This window comes from Mercurialis annua, linkage group LG1-X, assembly GCF_937616625.2.
Source record: "Mercurialis annua linkage group LG1-X, ddMerAnnu1.2, whole genome shotgun sequence".
NCBI lineage: Eukaryota > Viridiplantae > Streptophyta > Magnoliopsida > Malpighiales > Euphorbiaceae > Mercurialis > Mercurialis annua.
Window position 1 is genome coordinate 64,074,694 of NC_065570.1, and position 14,275 is coordinate 64,088,968.

The 14,275-nt window shown below is 28.4% G+C and overlaps 1 long non-coding RNA gene across 1 annotated transcript; it reads right to left on the bottom strand.

The window, feature by feature from the left end:
* Positions 1-913: 913 nt before the first annotated feature.
* On the bottom strand, positions 914-3,306 carry LOC126665208 (uncharacterized). The gene is made up of 2 exons (XR_007637563.2): positions 3,025-3,306; positions 914-2,571 (listed from the first exon to the last, which is right to left on the bottom strand). It is a non-coding gene; the product is annotated as an uncharacterized LOC126665208 (long non-coding RNA).
* Between the last annotated feature and the right edge of the window lie 10,969 nt (positions 3,307-14,275).

Consider the following 14,275-nt stretch of genomic DNA (forward strand, 5'->3'; position numbering starts at 1 on the left):
TGAAGAATAACTTCATATAAATTGCTATTACATAAATTTATAGAATTAATATTCCATGAATTATCTATTCTTTGTTTAAACTTTGAGATAAAATAAAAAATAACAACTTTATATAAATATTTATTCTATTTGTTTAATTTTATGAATCAAACATAATCTTAATTAAATTACAAATTCTTGAGAGAAAAAAAACCTAGAATCCTTCCACTCGATTCTCAAATCTTATATTTATAAGTTAATTAATTACTTCATTTATTTCATGTCTATTGAGTACTATTCTGAAACATAACTTTCCAAAGTCATGTCTACTGAGTACTATTTTCTAACACAACTTTCCAAATTCATGCCTATTGAGTACTATACACAGTACAATTAATTTTTGAAAGCTTAATGTCTTAAAAAAAATCCTGACCTTTCATCCCCTTTTCAATCCTACTCTGACGTTACAAATCTGTTAATTTTATCTCATTTTGCATTTTTTCATTTCAATTGTACCCTAAAACATAAAATTGACCTTTTTTTAGTTGGCAAAAATTCTCTAAATTGACCCTTTTTGCATTAGATTAACTTTTTATATTAAATTAACCGTTTTTAAAAAAAATATTGAACTTTTGTCAAATAAATAAAGGTTAATTTTATGTTCTAGGGTACAATTGAAATAAAAAAAATACAAACTGGGATAAAATTGACAATTTTTCAACGTCAGGGTAGGATTGAAAAGGGGATGAAAGGTCGGGGTTTTTTAAAGCATTAAGCCATTTTTGAAATCACAAAATACATTAAAAATCATATTAATTTTGCTTCTCATTCTTTACCCTCAGCAACACTTCAATTAGCATATATTATACTTTTTGGAATTAAATCAACAAAATATTAAGTTTTATTTAAAAAAGCAGATATCTAGCCTCAGTACTTGAGCAAGCTTCTTTTGGTATACTAATCATCAACCTTCTGCTTCGCTCATAGTCTCATACCATTCAAAACAAAGTAAATACATTTAAGTGCACTTAAATTTTAGGTTACTTACAAATAAATTCACATTTTTTATCTGAAATTACAGTCACATTCTTTTAAAGTTAACAAATTTATTTACCATCGATTTTTTTTTATAATTCTATCAATGTTGTAAAGTTCCATGATTTTTCAGCTGACATGTACTATGTGGTAAAAACAGGCCAGCATCAATCTGTAAAAGGTTTGGTTTAACTTTGATAGCTACGATAGCTAAAATCACAAGATTTTGAAACAGATAGAACTGCAAAAAAAAGTTACGGTAAATGAAATTACCAACTTTAAAAAGACGTGTGGTAGAATTATAATTTTATATAAAAATTATACTATAAATTTATTTGTAACTAACCACAAATTGTATCTATGGTTTTATGTTTTAAGTTTTATCACTCTGTCCGCACGAGTTTGACCTAATGGTCTAAATTCAGTCAGCTAGGCGCCAAGATCGCGGGTTCAAACCCCAGTTACTCTCTTTCTAAAAAATGGAGTGGTTGGAACTGGATTACTGACCATTATAGCTCGGATCTGTTAGGTATGTGAGCTTGCAGGTAATCTACATTCCGAAATTTAACAATGATCTTAGGTTTCGGTTCAGGGGAGTCAATCCTCGTCACAAATTTTTTTTATCACTCTGATCTTCTTTACTTACCAAAATATGTTTTGAACTGTTCACTAATTTCTCGTCAAAAAAAAAACTGTTCACTAATTTAAACCAATTAACTTAATTCTTAGTCTAGTAGGTTGCCTCTCAAGTCTTTTTTGCTCACCAATTTTGACTAATTAGTAGACTTTTATAATTACTTCTTTTAGATACTAATTAATTTGGGATGTACAAGTCTGGTTTGCGGTTTTTCTTTTTCCTTTCGACAATTGACAAAACCTAAAACCCAAATTTTAAAAGATGATAAAACAGTTACTTAAACTGTGCTATGATATCTCAAGTGCTTCTTGTGATCCATTGAAGTTGAATTTGTTCTTCATGACAATTTAAGAAACTTAATGCAAACTCATAAGAAACTTGCAATTTTCTAATACTATTCTTGTATCAATGCTTGCTTATAGTTGCCTTTCAACATCTTTGTCCTATTTAGAAACATAATCAATTAAGAAATTAAAGAGATTTGAATGACAATTACTAATTATTTAATATAAAATGCAGATTTTATCCTTTCAATTGAATCTTTTAATTATATTTTTATGCATATATATTACATAGTTACAAAACAGAAGATCTCTTGAAATCAAGACAAATTTTTCTGACATGGACATTATCTTTCAGATTCTTAGAAAATCATCTAGGGTTTTCATTATTCAATTCTTTTGGTTCATTGACTTTAATTAAACAAAAACAACATATATTGTATTAAAGTCCTTCACTGTAGTACTTCCATTACTTGATTCATCGAAAAAATTTCAAGAAATTTAAAGAGATTGGGATGAAAAATCTTATTAGCTTGAGAAACCCTAGCTTTATATAGCTTTGTGTTGGATCTATCTATTTTTCCAGAAAACCTCAAGAATTCCACTCCAATGACTGAAATATTTACTTCATAAAACCACCTACATGGAGAAAACATAGAGAGGGATCAATCTTGATTCTGGATTTTCTTGGAAAACAAACAAGAAAAATTTTCTTGATGTGGAAAAATAAAACACTTAATCGTACCAAATGATGAACAAAATGATAAGTTTGGCAAGGAAAATCACATTAACTGAAAGATTTACTTCATAAAACCATCTACATGGAGAAAATAACATAAAGTGGGATCAATCTTGATTACTGAAATACCAAAATTTTCTTGATCTTGAAAAAGAAAACACTAAATCTTTACCAACAAAGAACAAAATGAAGAATTTGGCAAGGAAAAGCACATTAACTTAAAGATTTACTTCATAAAACCACCTACATGCATGGAGAAACAAACATAAAGAGGGATCAATCTTGATTCTGGAAATGTAAGAGGGAATCCATTTTCTTGATCTTGAAAAAGAGAATAACACTCTTAATCTTACCAAAAATGGACAATATGAAGAGTTTGGCCAGGAAAATCTTAGTGAGTAGGAACTAAATTAACCAAAATGGCATTCATCTGCACTTACATCTGCACCTATTTTGCTTGTTTCAATCTTTTCTTGAATAAACAAGATCAAGATATACTTGATTCTTGAATTTCAAAAAAGGAAAAGAAAACTAATTTAAGGTGCAGGTGCAAATGCAGATAAAGGCAACATTGGCATTACAATGTTTATTATATAAACTATATATATACTACTTCTATATGCATATAATTTTTTATTTTGAGGCTGAAGAATGAAATTTTCCAAAGAGATGGGCAAACATTTATAGGAGGAGAGAAAGAGGAAAAAGAGAGGTGAACAAATTGCAGAGAGCAGAACAAAGAAAAATGGGACCCAATTATCAAAATGCAAAACATTATTATGGATAAGGATTTGACAAGCACCATCATATTGTCCACACTATTAAATAAGACCTTAGTTTATAGTATCAGTTTTAAAAACTGAACTGGCAGCCGAATCTGTGCGGCCACCGGTTTTCAGTTCAAACTGTCGGTTGAACTAGTTAAGCTATGTTATAAAATAAAAAAACTAGTTAAGTAAAACTTTTAAAAGGAAGATATTAAACCTAGCTTGTAAGGTTTATCGTTCAGTTGTCGGTTAAATCGGCTTTTCATAGATGAAGGTCTCCAGTTTAACTAGTTGATCCGGCCAATTTGATTATACATTAAACAATGATTTACATTATTGAATATTTTTTAGGAACGTGCGGAAAAATCGAATCAATAAATTATTTCGATTAGATTTCATAATATGGAATAATTAGTTTGTTGGCTTGATTTAATTTTAATCATAAATAGATGTTAGTTGATTTTAGTAGAGATCAAACAAAAAATTGAACTAAAGCAAAAATTCATCTAAATTGACTAGACCAGACTGATTTAATATTTTTTACATTTTTATTAACTTAATTTAATTAATACTAAAAAATTAAATTATTGGATTTAATTTTTTACATCCTTTATTTTTACTAATATTTAAAGAGACATTATGGAATTATTTTTTAAAACTTTAAAAATGTATTTAAAATAAAAATCGAAAGAAAAAATATCAAAAGTTTTTTTTTTTGAAATAAAAATTAGGCATATATTTGAATCTTTGCTAAAAAAGTTTTAAAGTTAATTTTAAAATAAAAAAAGTTAATTTTTAAGTTTTATATGTAAAAAATAAATACATTGACATAAACTATTTTAATACCAATCTATTTGATTTTGATTTGAAATGTGTTAAACTTTATAACAAAAAAATATCCCAAAAAAGGAAAAAATATACTAATCATTATTCGTTACTGTTCAGTATGATGTTTGTTGTTGGACAAAATATGTGTACAAACGCACAAAAGCCCACGTGATGTAAAGACCCCAAAGCACGTGGGATTTGAGAATTCAACAAATGGAAGAGTGCCATGTGTAACATAACATCTGACACACCACTTGAATTGACTGCCTTAGCTCGTGGCCTCCATGTATCTTTTGTTGTAGACGATAGCGAAGGGACTTGTTCACTATTGTGTGGCCGCAGAAACAAAGTACCTGCATTTTTGCAATTATTAATTCTTAGGTCATACTTGGTGTCACGGCTACATTGATATAATTTGTTGAGGTGAAGGGTATTTTACACCAATGAATAAGTGCAATTTCAGCACTGTGTATGAATTTGAGAAAATGTGATAGTTCATGTATGAAAATGAGAAAATTTAAACTGCGTGATTAAAATGAAAAAACGTGTAAAGTTCATAATTTTTTTTTGACATTAACCCTTTTTTATATTTAGCTTTAATAACTTCCACAATCATATTATGATTTTCAAGTTGATCGGAATTCATGTTACTTGTATTCATGGTTAGTATGTGATGATCATGAACCCTTGTTAACTCTTGCATGACGGTTATCTTGTCTTGTTGAGTTTTGTTGTATGTTGAAGTGGGAGGAATCTAACATTGTATTTCTCTTACTTTTCTTACTTAACTTCATCATTTTGTTTGCTCGTCATCTTATCTTTTCTTTTACCTTTGCCTTTGCGACCTTTGCCGCCTTTTAACCAGTCGGACGAATTTCAACCTCACTATTATCGATGTCGATATTTGTATCCGGATTTAATGAAGATGTGTATGCACCCGTTTCATCAAGTCTTGTTTTTTTGGAAGCATGTTGAGGAGGGTAATTTGCTTTCTTTTTGGATCATCTTTCAACATAACCCACATGCTTTTAAGAACAAAATGATTTTATGAATTTGAAAATAAAGCTCGTGGGCACGCTGTCTTAGTTGATCTTCGCTCCATCCGCGATGATTTCCGCCACATTTGGAGAAGGAACAGCTGCTCCTTCTCCAAACGGAGATGGAGTGGCCACCGCTCTTTCTCTGATGAGAAGGAGCAGCGGCGGCTCCTCGGTTGGTACCGGAAAGATTGTTTTTTAATTTATTTTATTTTTAAAACAATTAATTAATTATTAGGATATATTTGAAGGTATTTTTATACAATCAATAACATCAACGTCTATTTAGTATATAAATGTAAATTAAAGGATTATTTTAAACTTTTTTTAAAATGAAAATAGGTAATTTTAGTATTTTTGGATAAGGAAGAAATATAAAAATACAAAATTGGATACAAATAGTTTTTTTTTTCAAGATTAGAGTATAAACGAAGAAAAAAAGTTTAAGATGATGAGGTTTTTTTTGAAGTAATCAGGCTAAAATAATATAAAGACTTGAATCCTGAGCTTTTTAAAGTTTTTTTTTTGAATTCATCGGATCTCATTAAATTGAATATGAAACAGTTACATTTGTAAGAAACTCGGGATAATTTGAAAACTAAACCCGATGACCTGACATGGAACAGACAACATGCTGTCTGATTCGCAGATCTTACTTACGAAAATAAAAATAAATTACTAACTGTTTCGCGAATTTATTACAGTCTTCAATCACTCTTCGTTCAACCTTCTCCAAACACCCGCAAACTCACAACATCCTATTCAATTAACACTTGATAACTCCTTCTAAAAAAGAGACAGCAAATCTTTCACAGAGAAAGGACAACAAACCTTTCATAAAAACATTCATAAAAAAGACAAATAATAAAAAATTAATAAAACTAATATAGCTCATAGACGAATCCATTTTGTTACTGAAAGATCTTCAATCTATCTCCGCTTCTTGATAATTGAATTGCGCTTCGTGATAAATTGTAATCCATCAGAAAAATGAAAAAGTGGCTATTTATTATATTCTATAAAATTAAAATAATATAAATAAAGGGGTGGCTACCGTCAACAGAAAAATTAAGCGATTGACGGCTGCCGAAGAAGAAATAAGAAAAAAACTTTAGACGGCTAGTGTTTGTTAGAGAGAAAAGAGAGAATAGAAAGCGGCTAGGGTTTGTCGTAGAGTTTTTAGCTTTTTAAAGTTAAAAACAACATCTCAACCACAAGACTAAAGACATTCTTTTCGCCTTAACAAGTAAATATTAATCATATACAACAAAAAAAGAATTAATGCATACACAATTTTACATTTAAATAAATATATTTTATAATTTTATATTTATAATATGTAATTTAATTTTGGTTGAACTACTCTTAAACTTTAATCCTTTTCCCTCGAACCGTATTTAACAACATAGTTAAATCTCAAATAAATCCAGCTAGCTTCTTCATAACTCCAGTGGCCTGCATGTTCTCAATATTTCTTTAGCGTCTGGAGAATCTATGTGTTCAATCATCAATTCTTTTTATTTTATATAAATAATCTATAGCATCTTCAAAAAATAATTAAGGTAATTGTTTACCTCATCTTTTACAAATTACGAGGCAGTTTAAAATAAAAACTGATAATAACAATTTAATTCATATAAATAAAACAACTATTTGTCTTTATTAAACTAATTTGCAAATTTATATTTTTCTATTTTTTATATGGCAAAATTCACCCAAAAGTTTCTATATTTTATCACTTTTATTCAAAAAAACTCTTTACCACAAATTTATTTATGTCTAAGTTTTTCTATTTATTCAATTTTAATTTAAACACTTTTAGTTGAACGGAAATTAGCAAGTGATGAAGTTTGCTCTCCATTAATTATTAAAAAATAATATCGTGGCTTTTCTTTTTATACATTAAGATCTGTAAAAGCCTCTATTTTCTCTTTATTCTCTAAAAAAACCCTAACCGTCCATAGCTTTTTTCTCAAATTTTTTTCGGCTGTCGTCAATGGTTTAATTTTTCCGTAAACGGTATCCATATTTTCTTTTTTGTTATTTTCATTTCATATAGTATAATAAGTAGCCAAATATTTTTTAATTTTTTTCTTGTTGGATTAACATTTTTCGACAAATTGTAAATCCAATTTAAATTTTCATAAATCAAGAATCGAAGATAGATTGGAGATCTTTCAACAACAAAGATGAAATCGTTCATGGGTTATCGTAGTTTTTTTTTTAATATTGTATTTTGTTTGTTTGTTTTGATAATTTTGTTTTATCCTTTTCTATATGAAAGGTTTGTTGTTCTTTTTATGTAAAAGGTTGTTGTCCCTTTTTATGAAGGATTTTCATGTGTTGGTTGTATCCGATGTCACGGCTACAATTTTATAAATAAGTTTGCGGGTGATGGTGAAGATTGAGCGAAGACGGCACTTTAATAGCGAATTCAATTAGATAATTTATTTTTTATTTTCGTAAGTAGATCTGTGAATCAGACAACATGTACGCTGTTTCATGTCAGATCATCAGATTTAGTTTTTGAATTTTTCCAATTTTTTTATAAATATAACTGTTTTATATTCGATTAATAAAATTTAATGAATTTAAAAAAAAAATCTACAAATTTGGTCAATTTCAGAGTCCTAATTTGATTGGAGCAAAATGCACATCCCTTCTACCTTTTGTGGTAATGGACATTGGACGTTCACTATTTGACAAAGGGTGCCACCATCATTCCTAAATATCCCAGCTCATATCTCATACATATGTGTGACAAAGACATGGTAACTTATTGAAAATCCTTTGGAGATGTTTTAATTTTTATTTATATTTCCGTACAATTTTATAATAATTAACAATTATTATTTTATGTTCCTATTGATAGACAGCATAAGATAAAAGAGTATAAAAAATTGAACTTGTTTAAATATAGGCTTAATTATTTAAAAAAACCCCATTTTAAAATATTTTTTCGTTTATACCCTGACCTAGGAAAAAGTTCATTTGTACCCTTTTTTTGATTTTTCGTTTTCAACTATACCCCAAAATTTTATTTTTTGACAATTTAATTAATTAAAGGATGAAAACATTAAAAATAATTAAATAGAAAGGTTATATTATCTTTTTTCTGTTTGAAAGAATACAAATAAGTTAAAAAATGAAGGATTATTTTAAGCTTTTTTTTAAATAAAAAAGTTCAATTTAGTGCTTTAGGGTAGAGTTGAAAACGAAAAATCAAAAAAAAGATACAAATAAACTTTTTCCTAGATCATGGTATAAACGAAAAAATATTACAAGGTGGGGTTTTTTTTAAGTAATTAGGCCTTAAATATATGAGTTAATTTATAAAAAAAATAGTAATTTAATTTTTTAATATTATTTTATGTTATTTTAAATGCATTTCATTGTAATAATAAAAAGTACGTAAATAATAAATTACTATATATATTGTAAAGTAAAAATAAAAACAACAATTATTAATTTGGGACAGAGAAGTATAAAATTAGTCAATTATTCCGTCAGATATTCCTGTTTTAGGAAATTATGGTAGAAAAGAGGAAATAAAGAAAAAAATTCCTTCGAATTGGTAGTGATGTCTCCACGCTACATGTCATGATGCCACACGTCCGGTAGTTCAGACATAAAAGTTAAGGTTAAAAATATCTTGATAATAATGGTAGCCAATGGTCGGTTGTACAAAAAATCAATTAATTTAATTAAGATTAAATTAATTATATTAAATATAATTTACATCGTACTAATTGAATTTCAATTTTAATTAAAATTAAAATATTTAAAATACAATTTGATTAAATTAGGTGGTTAGTTAGTTAGTTTGTTTTAATATTATGGCTGAATTACTTAAAAACCACTCACCTTAGACATTTTTTTCATTTATACCCTGATCTAGGAAAAAAATTCATTTATACCCTGACGTATGTATTTATCTTTCACCTCTACTCTAAGACACTAAATTAACCTCTTTTCATTAAAAAAAAAGTTTAAAATAGTTCTTCATTTTTAACCTAAACTAATTAGAGTTTAATTAGAAATGAATTTTTCTCTAAATAAAGAACTATTTTAAACTTTTTTTTTAAATGAAAATAGGTTAATTTAGTGATTCGGGGTAGAGGTGAAACATAAGCACATACGTCAGGGTATAAATGAATTTTTTTCTAGGTCAGGGTATAAACGAAAAAAAAGTTCAAGGTGGGTGGTTTTTAATTAATTAAGCCTAATATTATTGGGAAGAATGAATATTTGTGAGAGGAATTGAACCGACGATTTTGACAGAATGCCACTCGGCACTTATACCATTTGAATTATAATTCGTTGGTCGGTTAGTTTAGTTAAAATGATGAAAAATATAAATATTTAGTTGTGAATGTGGTACTCTGTCGTACATCTGCATTATATAATTTATTTTTGCAATGTTCCTTTAAAAACATACTGAGTAAATTACTTTGATTCTTCATATATGTCATAATTTACACCCCCACATATGTTATAATTTATATTTTTGTTCCTCCTATTTGAAAGTCAAATAATATGATTTTTTTATTTTTATTTCTATCAGCAATTTAGTCATTCTTTTCATTTTTGGTGTTTGTCAAATGAGTTAAAAAAACTAAATTAAAAAAACAAATTCAATAAAATTGTTACTTATATTTTTAGTATGTATAAATAATAATCATTTTATTGTGAGATTTAGTGAGTTAATAACTTCAATTTAATTTTTAATATTTTTTAAATTTTTTGCAAAAAATATTTTTTTAGTATAAATATTTTTAATTTAAAAAAAATAAATGAAGTAAAATAATTAAAAAAAATAAAAAAAAGAATTAAAGAGTAAATAAATTGAATTTATTAAGCCACTAGATTTCAAAAATTTCTATTATTTATTTATATTTCTGTTAAAAAAAGTTTAAGTACTAAAATGAAATTAATTGTTTTTAGTTAAAATTTTTGATTCAGTTGACTAACATCAAAATTGGACAGAGGGATTAAACAGTTGATGGAAACAAAAGTAAAAGGGCAATTCTATTTGATTTCAAATAGAAAGAACGAAAGTGTAAATTATTACATATGTGGGAGCTTCTAAATAATTTGCTCAAACATATATGTATCAGTGGAGGATGTGACTTATTTACTATGTTATTATATGCGTAACTATCATTAAGATTTGAAGGCGCCACTCAAAAGTTGAGAAGATATCGGTAAGCTATCCAATGAGATAACTTTGGAGTTTTTGAATTCATATGCGAGACTACTAATTCGACGCTCCGGAAGAACTCTGAAGGAGCTGTTCCCAGTCTGTCTTTCGGCCAGCACGCGGCGACCCGCTCTCGCCGCAAGAGCAGCTCGAGCAGTCTTATGACAGCTGACAGGTTCGGGATTGGAACCCTCGAGCGCTGCGATCTGAACACTTCATCGGACCATTCAATCGGTAGGAGTTACGGCGGTGTGTACAAAGGGCAGTGATGTACTATTTAATACGGATATAAGTCAAAAGTTAGACAGATGAACCTATTAACATGATTCATTTTGTTTGGGGTATTGGCAAAAAAGATCTCAACGTTTCATTTTTTTAGTGATTTAATTCCAACGTTTAAAATGTTTTGAAACAAATCCTAACCTTTTTTATTTTTGTAATTTGTTACTCCAATCAATTTTTCGGCAGTTTTTTCTCTCTTTTTTAGACTACAAAGTGCAAAAACACAAAAGGTTAGGATTTTTTTTTGTTGAAACATTAGGATATAATATGCTAATACATGTATCTAATATGGTTGCCACGTATGCACAAAGTTGCCTGAAAATGGTTGGAGCTACAAATTGCAAAAATAAGAAAGACTGTCATTTATTTCGTTACATTTTAAACGTTGGGATTAAATCGTTAAAAAATGAAACGTTTAGATTTATTTTGTAAATACTTTCTTTTTTATTTTCAAGTATGCATTCAATTAAATGTTTAAATTGTTATATCAATATTTTGCATGTGAGTTGAGTTTGCACGTATTATCAATTTTATTATCAAAATTTAATTGATAAATCGTGTACATGCATCTTTAGTTAGTTTATAGACTATGCACATTATTAATTAAGTTTAATATGTGAGATTGTTTGTGATGAATTTAAATATGCGAGTGATGGATGTGATTTTATTTAATGACTTTGTAATTTAAATAGTTTATTTGTTATGTGTTATATATAGTGCTATATTTATTGACAAAGCAGATCATTTTTGCCATCCATTTTCCAGGAAATACCGGAATGACTCATCCATCTAGATCTGTGCAGTCAGCTGATTGATTTGATTAGGTAGGTCAACGATATTATCAGAGTTAGAAAATTTGTTCAGATGTAAATATAAATACTATATTAACATTAATTATTACTTTTAAGATTTTATTATTTTAGGTCGTGAATAAATGTTTGATCAAAGATATTTTAAGATTTTATTATGAGTGATGGATTGGTGATGTTGTGATTGTAGTTTTACACAGATCCGAATTTTTTAGAGATATATTTGGTTTTATAATATATGGGTGTACAAGTTAGAATGCCTGATCCTATGAGAGTTTTAGGATTAATCTATTTATAGGCAGGCATGCATTCTTTACTTTTCCTAGTCGGCTTCGTAAGAAAATAATTAAGAGCATAAAAATTGAAAAATAAATAATTAGAGGGATGTAGAGAAAATAATTTTACGATACGAACTTTCTGAATAAAAATAGTAATATATAGGGGCCTCATGATGGATATGGTTTAGATCTAATGATGTTGTTTAGGCCCATCCATGAGTGTTCATTTAATTGTTCATGAAAATTCATGTCTAGCCCATTGGGCCTTAACTTCCAATCATTTCAGTTTTTGCTTCTTCTTTTTTGAGTCAAACAAGTTGTGACATGTGACTCGTGAGTTATCGCTCCTTGTAGAGTTTTCACTATTAAAATGATTAATTTATTCCTATCAAACAAAATTATTTTCTATATAACCTTTTTTCTTTATTTATTTTAAAATAATTACTATCAACTACTGAAATTAAATCAGCATCACTATTTGTTTATACTAATATTGTTTATGTGGTTAACATGTGGCTCATAATGTGATATATAAGTAATAATTTTTTTTAAAAAAGTATAAGTAATAGTTATTTTATTAAGTATATAAAGTATCATTTTACTATACAATTTTAATTAATTATTAACTACTAAGTATATTAAATAGTAGTACTTTATTAATAGAGTAATTAACATTCTACAAATGGCTAATTATAGAATAAATTATGAATTTAACGTGTTTGTAACTGCAACACGAACTTTTAATTTTGGTAATATTGGACATGAACTATCTATCTTTTATAATTCATAGGAACAAGTAATTTTTTGATAAGAAATATATTGATGCAGATGCCAAAATACTGTATATTTTAGTACCAATTTCCCCGATTGCTCTCAAACTCGTGCATTATTCTGATATCAATTGTTGGATCAAGTGCCTATCACTAAACAAAAAATTATAACTGTTAGTTAGGGTGCAACTCTTTCTTTTTAAAATTATTCAGTTCAAGGGTCGTGGTTCAATTATAATTTAGCCCAACTTAACATCCGTTATAGGATAATTGATGCCTTTTGTCTAGTCCAATATAATCATTTTCTATTTTTCGTTTTATTTTGAATTTTCATTAATCTCTCATTAAATTTTCTAAATAAACCGTTAATATTTTAAACACATATATTATTAATAAAAGTAAATAAAAAAATAAATATAATGAATATTTTTTTAAATGTATGAAAAACACAAAGAGATTTTTAAAATAGAATGAAAAGATTATAATTTTTTTAAAAATATTGACAAACAAATTATAACGTTTCAACTTTATAGAGATTTAATCCAAATGTTCAACACGGTACAAAACAAACCCTAACCTTCCTATTCTTTTTTTTGCATTTTGTAACCTAACCCGTTTTCGGCAATTTGTGTGCATACGTGATACGTAACAGTCATAATAGATACATATATTGACATATTAAATTTCAATGTTTTAAAATTGTTGCAAATAAAATCTTAACCTTTCGCGTTTTTGCATTATATAACCGCCTAGAACTTTTTTTTTATTTCTTTTTCGGCAGCTGTCAATAGTTTAATTTTTCTGTTGACGGTAGCCACCCATTTTTGTGTTGTGCAGGCATCGATGAGGCCAAGCATTTGCTGATTACGTGTTCGGTGGCTTCAGGTTGTTGGCAAATAATTCAAGTCCCAGATCTTCAAGATGGCATGACAGTGGCGGAATGGATCCTTTGTTGGTTGGTTAATTTAAGCGCAGAGGACTGAGTGTTGGTTGCGTTTATTTGTTGGAATCTATGGCTTAGTGTAGTTTGGAGTAAAAAACCTTCTTCAGTAGAGACAGTAATAGGAGCTGTTGTTGCTCAGATGGTGGCGTGGCGCATGGCTCATTTACCGTCGGCAGAGAAGAGGTTAGTGGAGATTCATAAGGATGATGGCAGGATTAAATGGAAGCCACCTGATCATGGTTGGCTAAAAAATAACATTGATGCTGCAAATTATTCAAATAATGGGGGAACCGGTGTGGGTATTATTTTGAGAGACCGGAATGGCAGATTGGTTCAGGCAAGGCAACTTCATATTGTGGAGAATGTGGCACCGAGAATGGAGGAGACTATTGGTATTAGAGAAGCGTTGAGTTGGAGGGAATCCCGAACTTAGTCATTGAATCGGATGCAATGGATGTTATTCTGAATATTAGAAATCCAAATCTTTTCGGAGGAGGATGTTCTAGTTGGCGACTGTGTGGACTTAGCTAAGCACTTTAGTAATGTTATCTTTATTTCCGTGAGATGATCTGTGAATCAGGCAGCGCATGTATTGGCGCAGAATGCCTGTTCCATTTCAAGTCATCAGGAATGGTTTAGTCATTTCCCTGAATTTCTCACAAATGTAACTGTTGTTGATTATTAATAGAG